Source organism: Schistocerca piceifrons, chromosome 4 (assembly GCF_021461385.2).
Source record: "Schistocerca piceifrons isolate TAMUIC-IGC-003096 chromosome 4, iqSchPice1.1, whole genome shotgun sequence".
Classification (NCBI taxonomy): Eukaryota; Metazoa; Arthropoda; class Insecta; order Orthoptera; family Acrididae; genus Schistocerca; species Schistocerca piceifrons.
Window position 1 is genome coordinate 48,308,289 of NC_060141.1, and position 22,305 is coordinate 48,330,593.

Here is a 22,305-nt window from a genome sequence, read left to right on the forward strand (position 1 = left end):
TACCTGTCATAAATGAAAGTATCACTGTATATAATTTATCGTAAGTATTTACCTTAACACTTCTATGAAGAAATATTAATGCTGTTACTGAATATTAATACTTCCAGATACCTTGCAACTGGAAATAGCTTTCGCTCATTACACTACGAATATCTACTGGGAGCCACTATAATCAGAGAAATTGTGAAGGATAGATGTGAGCATTTGTGGCAATGTCTACAGCCTATTCATATGGCAGAAAAAACTGAAGATGATTGGAAGATTATTGCCAAACAGTTTTTAGACAGAACTGACTATCCAAATTGCATTGGTGCTGTGGACGGGAAACATGTGAGACTGAAGAAGCCTGCTGACAGTGGCTCAGTTTTATAATTCAAAAAATGGTTCAAATGGCTCTGAGCACTATGGGACTTAACAGCTGTGGTCATCAGACCCCTAGAACTTAGAACTACTTAAACCTAACTAACCTAAGGACATCACACACATCCATGCCCGAGGCAGGATTCGAACCTGCGACCGTAGCAGTCGCGCAGTTCCGGACTGCGCGCCTAGAACCGTGAGACCACCGCGGCCGGCGTTTTATAATTACAAGAATTATTTTTCGACAATACTTTTGGCCGTAGTGGACGCTGACTATTGTTTCACTGAGGTAGGCGTGGGCTCGTACGGAGCCAATGGGGATTCTAATGTGTTCAAGAAATCCAACTTCTATCAAAAACTGAAATCTAATCAGTTAAACATTCCAAATCTTCAAAAATTACCACACGACGAGGAAGGAGAGCCTCGACCTTTTAATTTTGTAGGAGATGAAGCATTTGCATTGTCTAGACATATTCTGCAGCCGTACTCGAAGAAAAACCTGACAATGAAACAGTGTGTTTTTAATTATTGACATTGTCGTGCTCGTAGAATGGTGGAATGTACTTTGGCGATTTTGGCTAACAAATGGAGAATATTTCATGTTGGTTTTTCAGACATAATCATAAAAGCATGTTGTATTCTGCATAATTTCGTAAGACGAAATGACGGTGTACGAACTGAGGACGAGTCGTACGAATGCCTTCTGCAAGGCTGTGAGCCTGTAGGAATAAGAGCTGATGCGTGTGGTATGCAGATAAGGGATTATTTTGCAAACTACTTTGTGACTCCACAAGGATCAGTATCTTGGCAATATGAAAAAATTTAAATTGTTGTAACTGTGATATCTGCATGAATGAATAAAATAAGTGAACCATGAAATACCTTTGTTAGTCTTTTCTGATCCAGGCAGTTCAGTCCAGTTCCGAATTAGGTTGCAGCATACTTCTCCCCATAGTTTCTCTTTCAAAGTGCGTTCACTGTATTCTTTTAATTTCCTGTTGTAGAGAGCTGGTTGCTTTTGTACTTCTGCAATTAGTCTTTCTGAATCGACATCACAACTTACAATGTCATCCGTAGTGCAAATCCCGTTATCAGACATGCTGCTGGCGCACTGAACTTGTGTGTATGCAACACAGAGCGAGAGCGACTGACACAAATCACGTCGCTAGTGCGCGCGGGCCAGTGCCAGTGCATGTGAATCATTCCACACCTGCGACAATGGCGTCGCGCATGAAGTAGGGCCGGTTGCGTCTTTTACATCGCCGCTACTTTCTTGTCGCATGTGCGCGCGCTCCTATTCAAGCCACTGTGTTTCATTCTTGCGACAAATAAATCGCGCGACGGAAAATCGCCAGTGCGCGCCTAGCCTAACACGGGGTCTCCCTTACGTTGGCTACCCCGTGGTTTGCATAGTAATAATTATCACAATTGGACTTCGTTAGAAAACGAGGACTACAGGGTCGTCTTGCAAATATTGAAATTGGAAAACGATAGCACTCTTATGGCGTGAGATGGTCGCACCAACGAACTGACTACTTCCATCTAATTTACAGGCCAAGAATTATACGAAACCAACTTCATTAGTACGCGAACACAGGATTTCATACTATACTACCAAGACAAATAGGAAATAATTTAAACAGCATTGTTATTTCACACAAAATACATCTTACAAGAATGATAAAACCTTACATCATTTGAGTTTCGAAGAAGAAGAATGAAGGATTCACGGTTCTATTGTTGTAACAAAAAATAACGGAAAACGTATTTCAGATGTGATGGACATACGAGTACAAAGGTGGAACTGATTTTTTGAGACGTAATCTTACCTCTAATATCGGAAGATCGGATTCAACTGAGGTGGCTGTTTGAGAAAAAGTTTTGTTTCACACGACTAGTTTTTTCCTGAATTTGTGCTACGGTTGTGTCATGAAGTCTGAGCTTAGAATACGCCGTAGGATTCTGCAGTTTTAGCGATATCGTTCCGTAACTGCGTGCATCGTTCTTTTGCCCTTTTTGTAGACTCCAGTAGCACGGCCCTGCTCAGACATTCTCCGGGTAAAGATGAGCCAGAAAAGCGCTTCCAGTATAAAATCTCTGTGCAGTTCTGTCATGGCCCGATGCCTTGCTCGCTAAGGGAAATTTTAAAGCGTGTATCAGAAAATCCTAGAAAGTTCTGGTAATAAATAAAGTCAGTGAACGAATCCAACCCTTCTATTCAGTCCCTCGTCGATTAGTCTTGTACTGAAACTAAAGACAGCAAAAGGAAAACAGAAATATCAAATTATAAATGTATTAGGATAGTACTTCACCAGTGTTGCTTATGTGTGAGAGATCACTCTCACTGAAAGAATCACCGGATGATGCAATGGCTGACTAATCCCCTAGAGACCGAATGGAAAGACTGGATCCCTTCATTGACGTTCCATTAGATCAAAACTTTCTATGGTTTTCTCGTCGACTTTTCATAAAGACTACACCGTGGAAATTATTTTTGGCTTTACACAGAGCCTTTCCTGTGGATGTATCAGTTCCCCTGCAGACTTATTTGTAGCGAGAGTAACGTAATCTCGTTTCTCGTGATTTTCTCCGAATGATGCCGTTAAACCAAGATGAGCCTTCTTCGTCTTTCATTAATTTAATTCAAGCGTACTTTCGTACGGTGAGAGTTGTTGTCTATGAGTTTCGAGCCCGTTTCGCCTCCATTTGCCGATTGTGAACGCAATAATCTTCAAATATGCGTCTGATGTTTTAGCTATGAGAGTCATGCGAAATAAACCGATTCCTGGTCGAACAAGATATAGTTTGATGCGTACTCGCGCGCAACTGACTGCGGGAAAGCAGCATTATCGCTGACGCTCTCTCTGTTCCTTGAATTAAGAGAGCGTTGGTGAAAAGTTATAGTCTAACTTCTGATCTTAATGAGTATGGACGAATGTATTACGGCTTAACAGAGAAGGAACTGTTGCGAGATCGCCATCTTTTATTGAAAGGCATTTTTCTGATTTTGTGCGAGGATAATAAGCCAATAAACCACTTTCTCGGAAGCATAAACAAGGCTTGCATTGCGTAAATTATTCTCCGTCTTATGGTTTCACATTTTCAAATATTTGTGCGTACCTATGAGACATTTCTTTGGACTGTGGACGCTCGAACCTGCAAACTCTGCATGGTCATTAATTTAAAGACTTTTAAACAAATCCATTTCGACGGTCAGACTTCGATAGAAAGGAGAATTGGACAGTAGTTAACGTAGACTAAGATTGCTGCAGATTCAGCACGCAGTTCGACGACCGGCTGAGACATCGAGATCAAGTACAGTTGACAGTCAGCGTGCAGCAGCAAATCTCTAGTCTTCCATGCACAATCCCCTGAACATAAACGTCTAGTGAGATCTGTTTGGTTATTTATTCATTTCAAAGACCTAAACTCTTTTCTTAGAGACTGAATGCTAAAGAACTAATTACTTGAAACGGTAATAATAATTAAATCAAAGCAATAATTAAATGAATAATAATAATACAACCAGCCGGCCGTTGTGGCCGTGCGGTTCTAGGCGCGTCAGTCTGGAACCGCGAGACCGCTACGGTCGCAGGTTCGAATCCTACATCGGGCATGGATGTGTGTGATGTCCTTAGGTTAGTTAGGTTTAAGTAGTTCTAAGTTCTAGGGGACTGATGACCTCAGATGTTAGGTCCCATAGTGCTCAGAGCCAGCCAATAATAAAAACAGTTCATCGAAGTTACTTTTTGTCTCTGAAAGGAAATTTTCAACACAGTTCTCCATCAATAACTGGGTTCAGGGTGAAATAATGACTCCTCTCATGAATCATTACATCTCAGTAAAAATATTACAATTTACCTTTCACGTGAGTGAGAGTTACAGTATGGTAATTCTGTTAGCAGGTGTCTGTTAAATCCGACAAAACGTATATTTCTTAGCTTTCTTACTTATCTTTTTGTCTTTCGCAATAGTCGTTCCTGTAATAGCATCACCTTCGCTAGTTATTCTCTTACTGGTAACATTTTCGAAAAGATTGTCTCTTTATAAGAACGCTATTCGTTTATTAATGTAAGATCGCTCACTAAATGGAAACCACAGTGAAAATGGGATGTAGCTTTGCACAGGTGTGTTGGGCAGTGTCTGTAGTGTGGCCATCGATAGCGTCACGTTTCTTTTTTCACTTCTGAGCGGACAGTGAGCACGTAAAGGTGCCTAGAACAATAGTGTCTCCCGCCAACTATGGATTCCTGCTGAGAGAGCACACATGAGCCGCTGGCTATGAAGACAACATTAGGACACAGATAACGAGCTGTAGAACAGCGTAGAGAACTGGCGGAAAGCACAGGCGGTAGCCTGCTATGACGAGGGTATTGAAGACATGGTACAAGGCTGCGACGAATGTCTGAGTCGGAGCGGAGACGATGCGGATAAGCAGCAGGGAGATGTAGCAAACTGTTGCAAATAAAACGTTTTTTATGTTTGCGACAGATCGGACGTTAATTAACGGATAGCCCTCGTAGCTGGGAGGGTATAACGCACCCATCAATTTCCTAACGAGGAATCTAAATTAATGGTGGCGCTAATGGACCATGCTAGTGTATTGTTCCAAGTATCTTCTGACTACGCAGAGCATAAGTACTATCACACCGCAATTAGCTCAGTATACATAGACAGAGTAGTCGTTAAATGTATTAAACGTGTGGCTGTATGTCGCGGATCTGAAGTGGTAACCTGTCACAGCAATTTTATCTAACGAAGGAGATAGTAACTGACAGTGCAAAATGCGGTACTGCATGAAACAAGATGGAAAACCCGACAGTAGTGTTCTATGCACCTTTACTCTAGGCTCACACATACGTATATTTGTAGCTAAGCAACATCAACACATATGAAATAATGATGAATTACACACTTAGCACTGTGGCTTGTTAGTGTACGTTACAATTAGTCGGAATCAGAGAAAATTAGAAAGTTAGTTTTTTCCCTTTTCGTATTGGAAATGGAACAAGTGTGAAAAGCAACGAAACCATTCAGGAGATCGTAATCCACTGTTCGTCGCGCTATTTATTACAAATTGTTACAGCACTCATTGATTTAACTGAAGTCAGACATGTGTGTACATTCAGAACAGTTACGCGAAAATTTAACGCATACAGTAGTGAACTCAGTAATAAACTCTTTTCAGTAATGAACGCTCTGTGATACCCCTTTTTCTAAATTCGCTGGACAGTCAATCGCTTCACAGGTAAAACAACGCAATGTCGTAAAATGTTTACGTACTAGTAATCTGTGACTCTTCCAATGTGAATTAATCCCTGCTCGAACAAATGATTCTAGCTCCTGTCGCGTGGTATTTGTCTCTCTCATTCACTCTCTTCTGTCTTAGCTTCCAACGTAGACGCAGTGATTTTTTAATGTATGCCAATTTTGCGGCAATATACCAGTTAAGCTCTCAAATGTTCTTATTTAAAATAAGTAATCTTAAATACCTTGGTTTTACCCGCATTCATTTGTTTCAGTGTGAGTTTGGTACGAGGCTTGGAAGTCTTGATAAGGTAATGCAATTGATCAGCCGCCATTGTAGTAGCCTATATGCAAATTTGCGTGATCAGTCATAGAATCTGCCTTCATTATCTTTTCAGAATTTGCGAAGTCCGATTGCAATAAGTTGTACGCGTTTTTATGCATGCCAGCATTGGCAATTCAAACCTTCATTACCGATACACAATCTAGCATACCCTATGAGTGAAACATGTGCCGGCCGGAGTGGCCGAGCAGTTCTAGGCGCTGCAGTCTGGAACTGCGCGACCGATACGGTCGCAGTTTCGAATCCTGCCTCGGGCATGACTGTGTGTGATGTCCTTAGGTTAGTTAGGTTTAATTAGTTCCAAGTTCTACGGGACTGATGACCTCAGAAGTTAAGTCCCATAGTGCTCAGAGCCATTTGAACCATTATTTTGAAACACGTCACAACATCCCAGTCGTAAGCTCATTCAATAAACTTTAAACTGCCCTTGTGCATTGCACGAGTTTACAGCACATAATATTGCTTATAAACGGTTAACACAGAGTTAAATGCTGAACTGAAAGCAGTTCGTTACACTGGGGATGAAACTAATGGTATCGTTCAAAGAAAGCAAGAATACATTTCATGGAGACAAAATTAAATACTGACGCAATACATTAATGAATACTTTGTGTGTAGTTCCGAGATATTTAGCAATACTAAAACTAAAAGTACTTACCTGTCATTTACAGCATGTCTCTTATAAGATATGATACGCCAATTTTACCAACACTCAGTCAGTGTAAATGTGGCTCGGCGAGAGCCACTTCAATCGGACCTGCAGAAATCATTCAGTAGCCTACATCATATACTTCTCAACCTCTTCAGCTTATGATGTGGAGCAGTACTGCCACAGCCGGCCGCGGTGGCCGTGCGGTTCTGGTGCTGCAGTCCGGAACCGCGAGGCTGCTACGGTCGCAGGTTCGAATCCTGCCTCGGGCATGGGTGTGTGTGATGTCCTTAGGTTAGTTAGGTTTAAGTAGTTCTAAGTTCTAGGGGACTAATGACCTAAGATGTTGAGTCCCATAGTGCTCAGAGCCATTTGAACCAGTACTGCCACAAAAACCAATGTTCCAACGTGACTTTGTTGCTGCCTGATACAGTACATGTGGTCGCGTTCACAGCTTAACGGGAGACGAGATGCAGCTAAACTACAGTACAGTACAGCACAACCTCATATTTGAGTTAACATGTTCTTGTTTCTATAGTGGCAACATTTCTCTAGATGAAGCCCCTTTGCAAATACACACATCAATAAGTTTTGCATCTCCTCGGTTCCGGGAGTTTCGGTACCTGTGTAGAAAACTGGAATAGAGATCAACGTAAACATCATTTCCTCCTGATATGGCGCTCACCGCTAACCTGTGATCTTGTTCAGAGCGCGCACTGTAATCGATTACAGTTCGCTGTCCTGGTGCGGGTGGCTCTCCGGTGGCGACTTGCTATGACGTCGCTGGCGTGCGTTTGCGGTGGCCGGCGGAAAGCGAGAGGGTAGTTGGTTTTCCGGGGACTGCACGGAACGTGAAGTTCGCTCTGCCGGACCTGCTAGTGACTAGCGCTAAGGTTGTTGTGCCTCGCAGTATGAGCAGAGTGGTCTGGGGCGGAGGCGACAGGCCGCTGTGCTGGCCATGCGGTGGTGACTAATTGGAGTCGGCTTACTTGTTCTTCCTGCCTGTCTGATGTGGAGGTCCGGTGGGGTCCTGTGATACTCTGGCCCAGAGACAACTAGTTGCGGAATTTTGGAGTCGTCTGCCAGGTTAGGGTGTGGGCTCGGTTGGCTCGTTAGATTTTCCGCTGGAAGCTCCAGCAGCGGTTTCTGAACTTCATTCTAATGTGGGACGAAGTTGTTGGAACCTTTTGCTGTGTGTGTGGCTCGTTACGATATTTGTTGGTACTAATTTATTTGCTCTACTGGAGTCCTGCCCGGAGTTGCGTTAATGTATGGTACATTTGGCAGTCGATGTATTAGGTAAAGTCTGCCTGAGAGGGGTGGCTTTGTACAGTATATACATAGTGGATTACTGCTGCTTGGTATATGTGGTCTTCTGGGACCTGAACAACACGATCTAGTCAATTTGGTTGTGTAACAGCATTTAGTGGTATCTTCTGTATTTTGTATTGTGTTATTATCAACTTGGTGGAATAGTCGCGTTTCGTATCGTTAAGGCACTTCTAAGACTGTGGTTTGACTATTCATGTGCGCTGGCTTTTATTGTTTCGTTTTAGGAAGCGAGAATTGTTTGAGATTTGTGTGTGTTGGCTTCCGGCACTTATTAAGAGCCCCCGAGTCAATGGCGCTGTAGTTACAATGTGCTGTCAGGATGTTATACTGTATTTTTGAATTTTATTTTGTGTTGATATTATTTGTCGTGTGTTACAGAACATAACCGAATGCGTAAGTGATGGGCAGTTGTGGGACGCATGTCGGGGAGCTCTCAGCGATTTGTTTCTGGGACCGTTTCTAGTGGGAAGGCTCCCAAGTGTTGAGACCTCGCTCGTCTGTGATTGCGTTGGGAGTTGCCTCGCCCTTTGGTTGTATCAAATTATTATTTTGTTATTATATTTATTGGTTGTGTGTTGCGCTTCTTTCATTTTATGGTGCCAAGCGCCATTATCTTTCTCAAAGTTTTTATATAAATCATTTTAAATTTGAAACGTCCCCTTTCAACAATTTATACAAGACTGTGCTTAAACTGACACACAATATTTTGTTAGCGCAACGCAATCTGACTTTCAATAATCCCTACAAAAGAATGGCCCTGACTAACATTAAACTATACCTTTCACAAATCACTTACCTCACAAAAATCTTCGCTGCTCAAGCTACTGCAATACAGGAGCGCCACTACTGCCAGCTAAATGAAAGATTCAAACTACTGAAGGCACTAACTACTGATAGGGATAGTTAGCAAATGAAAGATATTAATAGAGAACAAACAATGTATTTACCTTGATATCATCATGTATAAATATAGCAGTTCATGACAAATTACAAATCTCCGCCATCTCTCTCCCCACATCCACCACTGCTGGCGGCTCACCTCCAACTGCGCAACGCTACGCGCTGTTCACATCCAGCTGCCGCTGCCCAACACTACAATGGCAGACAACAATGCAAACTAGCCACAGACTGCACACAGCACAGCCAGTGATTTTCATACAGAGGTGGCGTTACCAATAAAAAAACCTAAACAGCCTACTTACATAGCCCCCATGCTCCCCACAAAAATTTTTACAAATTGGATTGGGCAGTGGCCAATACAGATTTGAAAAAAATTTTTCATAATTACAATAACAAAGAAATCAAATGCACACACTTATTGATACAATGTTGGTCAAAAGCTAAAAATTTCTCACAGTCCATAAAGACAGTCCACATTGTTCATCACAGTAAAAATGCAGAGTTTTTCTCAAAGTCTGAGCAGTAAAAGAAAATGCACATAGAAGTAGTGGATTTCCATTCAGTCTTGAAGAAGTAGTGTTGTCCTTCCAACGGAAAGACAGTGCTGACTCTTGACATGCAGACAGGTAATGGGCCACAACATAGCAAACCCACAGCAGAGTCATTCGACGTTTTGAAGAATATTGGTAGGTAGGTCATCACAGAACAGACCCACTGTAGTCCTTGTAGAAATGGCCAGCAGCCATCTGTTGCGACTGTGCAGGTGCACAATCACCATCGAAGAGTCTTGCAGAGAATATAGCAAGTCCATAAACCACCACTTGTACACTCACAAAGTGTTTGGAATTGTCCTTAGAACCAGCAATGCTGTTATCCAGTCCCTTGCTGAATTATTAACACATGTGCAAACACTAACAGTCCCTACTTCTCACATATTGTCCATATACTATGACCAACAGAAACGTGTGCAGTGTAATGTAACTAACAAGTTAATAATATCATAAACTGGTGACAATTACAATTTTATAACATAAGAATACAATTACAAAGGTACAAAATACATCATTAAAACATAATAATACAGATAACATTTGTAGTAATATGGGCTTTACAAAAGAATCGAAATAACATATACATCAGTGTTACAGGAATTATGACATAAGTACATACATAGAAGATCAGAGTAACTTTCGAAACATCAACTTCACACATGAGCATTAACACAAAACAGAATAAATAATGTCTAAACATCTTTACAAAGTAAATAACACATTATTAATGCCAATTGTATTTGAGGATAACAGTATTCCTCATCATAGTGAATGTAACTTAGTATTAGAAGAGAAAAAAGTTCTATGAAACAGTACACAGAGACAGGAAGAAAACAAATACACAAGGGTACACAAACATATAGTGGGATAACACAAAAGGGAAAGGACAGGGTTTGTTTACTGCAGTATTTTGCTTGGAGATCTCCCTTTGTTCATCATTATTCCCAAAAAGTCCTATCTAAGCCTGCTTTCTGTATTCTGTTCATATTTCTTTCAAAATAATTATTTCTGATTGTACAATACTCATTTGGGCCCAAATCCCTTTTTTTATGTAACTTCGCAATGCATTCTTTACCTATTCTCCATAGTCAGTTTCTCATATAGTCTACCCCCTCTTAAGCTAACTTAAATCTACTGAGCTCAGATGCTAAACTAAGGGACGAGGCAATGCAGTAGCACATAAAACAATTAATATAAACAGCAATGAAAAAAAAATGGTAAATCGCAAAGCAAGCTACAGTAAATCTAAATTACCAAGCAATTCAACATTACAACTAATACGAGGCATTGCGCAGCAAACAAAAAATAAATCTGGCTTAGCAGAGTAACACAAATTAAAGTTCAGTAGCACTATGCCTGGCAAACAGCAGCTTATATCTAAACATGACATAGCTCAAGCAGAAAAAAAATATTACACTAATAATGGCCATGTCTAATACCTATGTCACATCTTAACACTAGAGTGATGCATCACAATTTATTCTACAAAAGAAATTACCGAGTACTTGAAAAGAAAATTATGAATGCAGTTCCTGTGAAGGTAAATGTCGCTTTGTGCTCCCTCATTTTTTTGAAAAAAATTATTATATACTCGATCTGTAGACAGAAAATATTTATATTAGTACATCTATAAAATTTTATTTTAACCAATGCTGCAGTGCAGCTAGAAACTAGATATCAAATGAAATAAGCAACTATGTACAAAGCAAAGCATAAGAACATCGTTCAATAGTCATGTGGCATTTCATAAGTAGTAAAAAAATCTCTCATCTAGAAAGACAGTAGTCATAGTCAGGTGTGTAGACAAACTATTCCTTGTCATTTCATTAGGCATTTCAGTAAATATCAGAAAGTACGATATGTTTCCAAGTAATCAGCGTGTCGGATTTGCGATGCTTTCTCTAAAGGAATGACAATGGCCAGGATAATGGCCTCCCTTTTTTTTTCTGTGCTCTGAAAGGCACGCGCTAATGGCTTTTTCTCCAGGCGTCTGACACAGCTGGGTGCCCACGACGCATTACGTGCAGGTGGTCACTTAATTTTCTTACGGAAATATTTACGACAACAGTTTCTGCTACAGTGGCAGTCTCATATAAAAATATTTCACAGGTCAAGAATTAGCGTTGCAAATATGTAGAAATAAAATCCTATTGATATAACAGCGTCCAAAAAAATTTTCGTCTGCATTGTAATACACTCACGCATATACACACACATTTCATAACTCTTAAAGTACGTTTCTTGGTTTCCAACATCCTTTTCATAAGTCAGAGTCCCTAAACACTACTCATTATTCCCTACCTCATTATACATATACATATTCGTCGACACTTCTTCAATATTTCATCATGAGAAATACGTAGCATAATAAACATTCCTCAACAACATAATACACATTGTCGTCGTAATAATATCATAACACTTCAGTCAAATCTCAAAATCGTCGTAACTTCCTCCAATAATTTCTAAGCCTAAAAAAATTCTCTGCTCATGTCAAAAGTGTCAGCTGCCTCAAACGTACTTTAAAAATCATGATCTCATACCAAATACATCATTCAAAGCTCTCATAGTATCACAATGATTCCGAAAAAATATGAACAGTTTACAAAGTACAGACAAAATACAGTTTCATAACTGTGAAGTTATCCAACTGTGTAATTGCGTAAACATCTGTCACTGACGTAGTAAAAAAAAATGTTTGTTTCTCTGTCAAATAATCAGATAGCTGTGTAATTGTGTGTTAGAGAAATATGGTACCGAAGTGTAAAGTTGTATAAGCAAATACCATATTAGTTAGGGCTCCTTGTGGTTGCCACACACATGGTACACAAAGTAAGCGTGTACCCCACTGAGGATTATTGTAATTATGCCCTCAGGTGTTACAGATTACAGCAATGGAATGAAATGTATCACGGAAAACTTTCTTTGTAATTCAAAAATCTTTAAAAATAAATATTTTAAGTACAAAATTAATCACTCAAATACGTGTACTGTAGCGCTAAATGTGCGTCTTGTTGCAACATAATCTCTGTGGAAGTGTCGTAGTTATCGTCCTCCGAAAGCTAAGTTCTGCAGAAGTCAATGTACTTACCTCATAATACACAAAAGTGAAATGCTTTGCGTATAAATGTCTTAGTTATTACGCTTATTGCCGTAATGAGGAAAGTACTGTGCTGTAACGTATTGTTGTGCTACGGAAAAGGCAGTCTCATTGTAGCTATACCACAAAAGTTACTACTAAAACCTGTTTTACTTTCCAGAATAAAACAGAAAACTGTGCAGATATAAAACAGAAACACTGCAAAAGCAACATTGTAAATTGTCACTCATTAGTAGAGTCGTGATAAAATCGTGTAGCTGTCACATAAACTAACCACTGTGCCGTCTGGTATCTCACAGAAAGTACTTTAAACCCAGAATGTATTTTCAAGTAAACCAAAATGTTCCATTAAAATCTCATTAACAGTACTGGTAAATGTTCTAAGTATGTAAGCCTTATAGTCGTTCCATAATCGTGCAACTAACAAGCGAGAATGTACACACACACAATACCACTGTGACGTCTGTTCACTATAACAATGCATTCGTCATTTCTGTTTCAATAAGTTCTCTTGGTTCTTGACTGGATATTTCACTTCAGACATTGTTACATGTTAACAGATTCTAAATCTGACAAAGCATACTAGAAATGTGAAGTGAAAAGTTTTATGGCAAAGACAAAGTTAAAAAGCAGATTATCTCTCAATAAACGGTTTTACATGTGAAATGTGGTGTAAACCTTTACTCTTCCTAGTACGCAGAGTTTCAACTTCAACGCAATTATCATGTGGTATACGTCGGATTCTGTAAGGTCCATTGTAAACTAGAAAGAATTTGTGACTCAAGTGTTTCTTCTTATGTGGCAATGAATGAGCTTTAATGAGAACTTTCTGACCAATATACAATTTCTTTGCATTTGCTTTACCGTGTCGTTTTCTCCTTTTGTCTGCTGCAGATTTTATATTTTTAAGAGCCAAATCAATTATGTCTTTGTGTCGAAGTTTACGTGTATTCGGGAAAGGTACAAGCTCTCTGATTCTGTTCGGTGGTTCTTCATTCTTCAGTACAAGAGTAGGTGGTAAAGCAGTGGAATCATGAGGCATTTCATTCAGCACGTTTTGAAATAAGTGTAAATATCTGTCCCAATGCTGATGCTTTCTGTGACAATAAAGCCTGCAAAGCTTATTGATTTCTTTCATAATCCGTTCGGAGGGGTTACAATGTGGTGAGTACAATGAAATAAAAACAGGTTTGATTTTATGGTTGCGAAGCATGTGTGACCAAACAGCAGATCTGAATTGCGGTCTGTTATCTGAAATGACTTTACTAACGTGTCCAACTTCACGTAAGAAATTTTTAACAAAGGCGTTGGATACAGACCGTCCAGTGGCTTTACGTAACGGTGTGAAAGAAACAAATTTTGAAGTAAGTTCAACAGCGACTAGAATGTACGAAAATCCATTAGATGTTCTGACAAGCAGTCCCAAGAGATCAACAGCAGCAAATTCTTTTAATTTAGAAGGAATGATAGGAAACAACGGAGCACGATGTGAGACAGTAGATGGTTTCGCCTTTTGACAAAGTTTACAAATAGACAATACTCTTCGAATTCTCTTTTCCATATTGTTAAAATAACAAGTCGTTCGAAGAATATGATAACATTTTCGTGGACCAAAATGTGCGTAGCTGAAATGAATGTACCAAATGAGCTTATTAACAAAATCGTCTGGAATGCAAAGCACCCATAGCTTGTCATCAACAGTGCAGCGTTTGAAGAGTATGTTGTTTCTAACCAGGTAATAATGCCGAATCTGTGTGTGTGTCTTTTCATGCCATTTGCTCTTGATGTCTTTCCAAATCGGATCTTTATCTTGTTCATGAGCAATGTCCTTTAAAGATGTGGTGATGAAGTTTTCAAAGGCGACTTTCTGAATGTAAAGAATACTGAAATTTTTCTCGAGGTTGCCTTCTGTGGTACTTTTCTCAAGCCCAGCCGGTGCGCGTGACAGTGCGTCCGCAACAATGTTCTCCTTGCCGGGAATGTAGACTATTGTGAAGCGGAATTCTTGCAGAAACAATGCCCAACGTTTTAACCTATCATGATTTAATTTTGAAGACATAAGAATTTGTAATGCACGATGATCACTGTATACTTTTACGTGCTTACCAGAAAGAAAGAAACGGAATTTGTTAAATGCCCAAACGATAGCTAAAGCTTCTAATTCAGTAACGGAATAATTTTTTTCAGATTTTGTTAGCACTCGGCTAGCAAAAGCAATGGTTTTCTGAATGGTAGTGCCATTTTCTATGGCTTCTTGAAATAAATGGGCACCAAGACCGACTTTAGAAGAATCCGTGCTAAGGCAGAAATCTTGTGACAGATCTGGATGAGCTAAGATTGGCGCGTGAAGTAACGCTTCTTTCAAAGAATTGAATTCCAATTGTGCTTGTTCGTCCCAGTTCCAAATAGTATTTTTTCCAGTGAGAGAACAAAGTTTTGGTGTAACAAGAATTTGCAAATTCAGATAACGACGGTAAAAATTTACGAGACCTAGAAAACTGCGGACTTGTCTTTTTGTGGATGGAACTGGAATGGCTCTGATTGCTTCTAACTTTTCAGGATCCGGCTGAATGCCTTCAGAAGAAATAATATGTCCCAAAAACCTCACCTTTGACCTACCGAATTCAGACTTTTCCAAGTTAACTGTAATTCCAGATTCTGCAAAAATACGTAACAAACTGTTGAGGATGCGATTATGTAGTTCCCATGAAGCTTCTGCTATTAGAATATCGTCCACATATAAGGTGATGTGACATTTTAAGAACTCAGGTAATATGGAATTTAGCCCGCGAATGAATGCTGCTGAAGAAATGTTCAAACCAAAGGGAAGTTTCCGAAACTGATAACAAACGCCGAAACAAAGGAAAGCTGTGTATTTTCTACATTCTGGATGAAGTTCGATCTGATAAAAGCTGGATCTGAGATCAAAGGAAGACAACACTTTTACACCATTAAAATTTTGAAGAAGTTCTTCCATCGTCTGCGGCCTGTCTGTTTCAGGAATAATGATAGTATTGATTTGTCTCGAATCTAAGACAAGCCTGATCGATCCATTTTTCTTCTCAACAACATGTAACGGATTGTTGTATGAGCTTACTGCAGGCTCAATAATGCCCTCGTCAAGCATAGATTGTATTTATGTTCTAACACGGTCCCTATAATGTGCTGGAATTACGTATGGTCTAACACAAAATTTAGTATGCTCACGAACAAGAAATTGGTATTGAAATCCCTTGATTGTTCCTGTTTTATGAGTAAAAACTGTGGAATGTGCTTGTAAAATCTCAAAAAGGTCCTGCCTATCAGTGTCATTACAATTCTCAATTGTTTGAATTTTATTCTGAATTAACTTATTAGTGTCAAATGCGCCGTCGATATCATCCCTGTCAGTACTTGCAGAATGATTGTTAGCGTCAAGTTCCGTCGAAAATTCCGAACTGTTGTCTAACAGGAGGTAAAGCCGATTTATTTCTTCGTCATGGTTGGAGAGCCAATCTTCAAATTTCAAAGCTACTGACTTACCTTCTTTTTCTAAAGTTATTTCAGCATCGTGAAAGTTTAAGATTGCTTTGTATTCATTCAAAAAGTCTACTCCCAGTATAATTTCCGTCGACAATAATGGAACAATAAGAAAGTTCATAGAGAAGCTGTGGCTTTGACAAAAGAATTCTAAGTTGGTTTGTTGGCGTACATCTGCACTTTTTCCAAAGATTGCACCTTGTAATTTAATCTTACGTAACGGAAGTGTGGGGCAATCGTTCGATTTGTTGCATTTGCTAAAGGCTGTTTCACTGATTACTGAAATGGGACTGCCAGAGTCAAGTACTGCCGTAAATTTTACGTCATTTACTGTAATGTGAATCACAGGATATGCAATGTTGTCATGTTTTACGTCGTGTTCTTGGAGTAAGATGTCCCTAATGTCTTCCATTTTTACGTAATTACTAGCTACGGCAGCTGCGTCGTTAGTTTCATACGTGCGTTTTGTGGCTGCCTGCGGTATGAGTCATTGCCTATTGTCTCTTTGTTGGCGCGCGTCGCTATTGGGATTTGGAGACCTAACTTCTACAAATTCACCGTGACGAGAGGGCCCTGCCCTGTTTAAATCCCGCCAGTTCTGATTCAATTCAGGTCTGTCGTTACGATCATATCGTCTGTCGTCATGTTGGTAGTTCCTGTAGTTTCTTTCTTGTCGGTTAAGTGGTGGAGAATTTCTCCCTGAATCGTAACTGCGCGCTGGACCGTTGCGTCTAAAGTTATTCTGTCTCCCGTACTAATAATTATTTTGGTTCCCATATTGTCTGTTTCTCTGATTGTCTCTGTAATAGTCATTACCGTGGAGAGGTGATCTTTCCCTGTAATTATTACTACTCTGCCAACGGTTGTCATACGGGTGGTGTCTGTTTTGGTCACGATTTACGTTATAAGAATAGCCTTGTCGTGTATTATTTCTGTCATCGCGGAATTGTGACATATGTGACCTGTAATTGTTGTGCTCCTGTTCCCGCGTTCCCCGATTGTCAGTGTCAATTTCCAGTTCTTGTAACAGTCCCTGAAAAGCCTCAATGTCTTCTTTGCAACGTCCTGCTAAAATAATATGTCGTAAATGTTCAGGTAATTTGATTAAGCAAATGCGGATGAGTTCTGAGGGGCTGTATGGGTTTGACAGGTACTGATTCTTGTGCAACATGTCTTCAAAATATTTCACAAGACTGGAGAATTCAGATTGTTCGAAATGTTTCATCATTATGATGCCATGTTTTACTCGGTCTTATGTGGCTTGAGACCAATATGCTGAGAGGAAGGCATGGTAAAATTCTCCTTCACTGTGGCAATCGTGAATGACCGATCGCATTCTTACAGCTGGTTCATTCTCTAAATAGCCACACATGAATTCTAATCTGTGTTCTAACGACCAGTTGGGAGGAAAACAATGAGAGAATTGATGGAGCCATGCTTGTGGATGAATGTCGTTGCCAGAATTCTTAAATGTTTTGAATTTACGTGTAGTAATGAACAGCTTATAGTCAAAATCATCATGTCGGCAAGTCACATGTCGGTCATTGTTACGTCGTTTCGGCGGTTCCATCTCAAAATTCGGCGTACCTTGCCAACTTCTTTCACAATTTCCGAAGTGCCCTGTGTTGTTATTTTGTGTCTGTTCCGTATTTGTATGTCCCTCTTCCCGTATTGGGGCGCGAGTGTCCTCTGAAATACGTAATTCTTGTACTACTTGTGCCAACTGATCTTGCACTTCCCGGATTTCTCTTTTGTACTGTGTATTGATTTGATTTTGATTTTGTTTGAATTTTCTAATTTGTTCATACTCTTCAGTGTCCATGAAGGCTACAGGTGTTGTGTCATTCAGATCATCATCTACCTTTGTAGATAAGTTAGTGAACTGATCTGAAAGTTCGGCTACTTTATCCGATAGTGAAATCATTTCCTCTGTATGTTTTTCTGAACCCAGTTTCAGAGTGTCCATTTGTGTTGAAATCGTGTCTACTGTGACCTTTAAGTTTTCCTGAGTTTTTGCAAGTTGCATAACCGTATCGGTAGATGCAACTGAGTCAAATTTTGCTTGCAAGGTCTCATGATTTTCATGAACAATAGTTTGCAGTTCTTTTATGGCTGCTTCGTGATTCTGTAGTGCATTTTCATGACGCGAAAAAATAGGTTGGAAATGCTCACAAATTTGTGTTTTTACGTCATTACAGACTTTTTGACATTTCGATTCAATGTGATGTAACTCAGCAGTTAAATCCTCACGTGTTCGTTCAAGAGTTTGCTCCAATGAGTCTAACTTTTTAAGATTTTGTTCCATTGTGTCTAACTTTTGAAGCTTTTGCTGTGTTTGTCTCTGATTTTGTTCCATTGTGTCTAACTTTTGAAGCTTTTGCTGTGTTTGTCTCTGATTTTGTTCCGTTGTGTCTAACTTTTGAAGCTTTTGTTGTGTTTGTCTCTGATTTTGTTCCATTGTGTCTAACTTTTGAAGCTTTTGCTGTGTTTGTCCCATTTGTTGTATTAATTGTAATAACAATGCATTGGTGTCTGAAACATGTTCCTCAGTGCTTTTCGGCAGTGAATTTACACCGGAAACATTCACATTTTGACAAGCAGAAAATGTGTCTTGACTTATTTGAGAAAACGGTGAGGATCCAAAACCTGAATCTACAGTATTTGCGAGATCGTGTCGTGTCATTTCGGCTTCCTGAGGCGAGCTATTGCCGACCGATCGATCGATAATGCTTCCCTCTTCACTAATTGTTTCACTGTCCACGCCATTGTTTGCCGCCCGCTCCATTTCCCTATGCACAATTACCAAATTACTACTTTGAACATCAGTTAATTCATTACTCGGTGGCGCTAACACACTGCTTTCATTTTCACTGTCATTTCTCAGTTTACTTTGGAGCCTAGTATTACGTTTTTCACACGCCATTATTGTCACAGTATTTCACACGACAACACAGAAAAACACAATTTGAAGAGCAAAAATAAGAGAACACATTAACATAACACTGAAAATAATATCTAGTTAATTGCAGCTGCGGAATACTTGGTGCAAATCTACATGCATGCCACAACTGTTTTACTGTACAACAATGAAAGACTGCAACTACAAAGGAGATTTTTTCTACAATTACGCGCTAGCAATAAACAAAATCTACACTAAATAAACAAACTACAACAAAAGATCAGAAGATTCCAGTGAGGTATCCTCGGCTAAGGGGAAACATATGAAACGTCCCCTTTCAACAATTTATACAAGACTGTGCTTAAACTGACACACAATATTTTGTTAGCGCAACGCAATCTGACTTTCAATAATCCCTACAAAAGAATGGCCCTGACTAACATTAAACTATACCTTTCACAAATCACTTACCTCACAAAAATCTTCGCTGCTCAAGCTACTGCAATACAGGAGCGCCACTACTGCCAGCTAAATGAAAGATTCAAACTACTGAAGGCACTAACTACTGATAGGGATAGTTAGCAAATGAAAGATATTAGTAGAGAACAAACAATGTATTTACCTTGATATCATCATGTATAAATATAGCAGTTCATGACAAATTACAAATCTCCGCCATCTCTCTCCCCACATCCACCACTGCTGGCGGCTCACCTCCAACTGCGCAACGCTACGCGCTGTTCACATCCAGCTGCCGCTGCCCAACACTACAATGGCAGACAACAATGCAAACTAGCCACAGACTGCACACAGCACAGCCAGTGATTTTCATACAGAGGTGGCGTTACCAATAAAAAAACCTAAACAGCCTACTTACAAATTGTAATGCCAAGTTAACTAATTATTGGATTTTCTCTTTTGGATAAACTCTAAAAGCACCATTGTAAAAGGTTCTCGATTTTATGGTGGCAAGCCGCCGTTATTGTTTTTAAAGCTCACTCTTTAACCATTTCGTAAGTTTTCTAAGTTATATGAATTTGTTGTTTTCGAAAGAGTTTAGTATTGGGCATTTAATAAATTGTGTACAGAGTCTGCTGTTTGGATATTATTGGGTGGAACTCCCTGGATAGTTGTCCTATAACAAAACACATTTCACCTCCCTTTTTATTGCTCATGAAAACCACACATTGCGTGTTGTACCACCAAACAGCGAGGTGGTGGTCCACATTGCTGGTGGGGGCGCAAATTGTCGTCCATGAAGACGAATGCCTGGCCAATATGCTGCAGATATTGTTGCACTATCGGTCGGAGGATGGCATTATGGCGCCTTCCATGACCACCAGCGGCGTAAGACGGTCCCACATAATGCCAATCCAAAGCAGAGAACCTTCACCTTATTGCACTCGCTGGACAGTGTGTCTTAGGCGTTCAGCCTGAGCGGATTGTCTCCCAACACGTATCCGACGATTGTCTGGTTGAAGGCATATGCGACACTCATTGGTGAAGAGAACGTGATGCCAATCCTGAGCGGTCCATTCGTCATGTTGTTGGGACATCTGTATCGCGCTGCCGTGGACGTCGGGAGTGAAGTCGCGCATCATGCAGCCTACTGCGCACACTATGAATCGTAACACGACGTCCTGTGGCTGCACGAAAAGCATTATTCAACATGGTGGCGTTGCTGTCAGGGTTCCTCCGAGCCATAATCCGTAGGTAGCGGTCATCCACGGCAGTAGTAGCCCTTGGGCGGCTTGAGCGAGGCATGTCATCGACAGTTCCTGTCTCTCTGTATCTCCTACATAACCGAACAACATAGCTTTGGTTCACTCCGAGACGCCTGGACACTTCCCTTGTTGAGAGCCCTTCTTGCAATGCGGACGCGATCGAACCGTGGTACTGACCGTCTAGGCATGGTTGAACATGACAACAGGAGCCGTGTACCTCCTTCCGGGTGGAATGACTGGAAGTGATCGGCTGTCGGACCCTCTCCATCTAATAGACGCTGCTCATGCATGGTTGTTTACATCTTTGGGCGGGTTTAATGACATCTCTGAACAGTCAAAGGGACTGTGTGTGTGATACAATATCCATAGTCAACGTCAATCTTCAGGGGTTTTGGGTACCGGGGTGATGGAAAACGTTCTTTGGTATGTGTATATTTAATAGAAGTCACTATTAAGTTACGCTGACATTATTAATTTACCTCTAATTTTCAATGATTGCCCTTCATTCAGTCCATCCTCTAAATCTTGATGATTAGCACACGTATATTTTAAGATGTCTTGCTTGTGAACGAATTTTTGCGCAATAAATAAAAATATTTTTGCGTCTATGATAACTCTTATTATTTGTATTTTCTTGCTTTTTTATCAAATATATCATTTACTACACATATTGTTGACGCACGGGTATAAATTATACGCACTCTTTGTGTGAGATCTAAAACATAAGTACTCCCAACCGAAACTGAAAAAAAAGTTGTTAACAAAACAAAATAATCTCCGGACATTGTTCTCTTGTTACAATGATAATCTTAAAAGTCTATCTTTGCCGTCGGCTATGGCAATGTATAAATTTCTTATAGCTTATGAGGAAAACATTCAGATAAATTAATAACGAGAAAAAATAAAAATGTATGATATTGCAAGAAAAAATAAAAAAGGTATCACACAAACGCTAATGTAAATAGCTAGTGGATTACAAGAAAGCAAGCCTGAAAGGCAGCCGTAAATTTTGCCGCCTTGTTTCTGCCCAGCAACACGAGCTTAGACACGGTGCTGCAGGGACTAGAGAAAGAGAGAGAGAGAGAGAGCAGGCGTATTAACTTTGTTCCTGGGTCAGTGTGTTCAGTGGCTGGCTGGGTTGGCTCCCACCTGCGATGCACAGTCACGTACCACGTACCACGTACCCTGGCCGAAGCACCGGCAGCCTGTTAGTGGCAGAGGCTGTTTCTGCTGCCCTCGAGAAACCCATTACGCGGCCTGCGAATTGCTGCAGCTGCTGCGGTCCCACCGAAAATATCTTGGTAGGCGAGTAAATTGTTACACCCTCTCCGAGGATATAGAAGTTGTCGGAAGAATTACCGTCAGAAATAACGCAATACAAAGCACAAAGCAGTAGCCGTTTGTTCCGTTCCTGTAAACAGTCATGCACTCTACTCTGAACGAGAGTTATTACGTGCTGGGAACGAACTTTACCTAAAGCTAGATAATGCGACGCTAGAAATAAGGTCAGGTTTACAAAATATTGTGCCATTTTAAGGGCAATCGAAAAGTATTAATAGCACTAAAAGAAATTCTATTACATCTTGAAATGAATTCACAGAAGGAAATATTCTTTCTCTGCGGGACTGACACGAGTCGTGTACTAAACTGAGGAATATGGTGTTCGGAAATTCCCATTTCA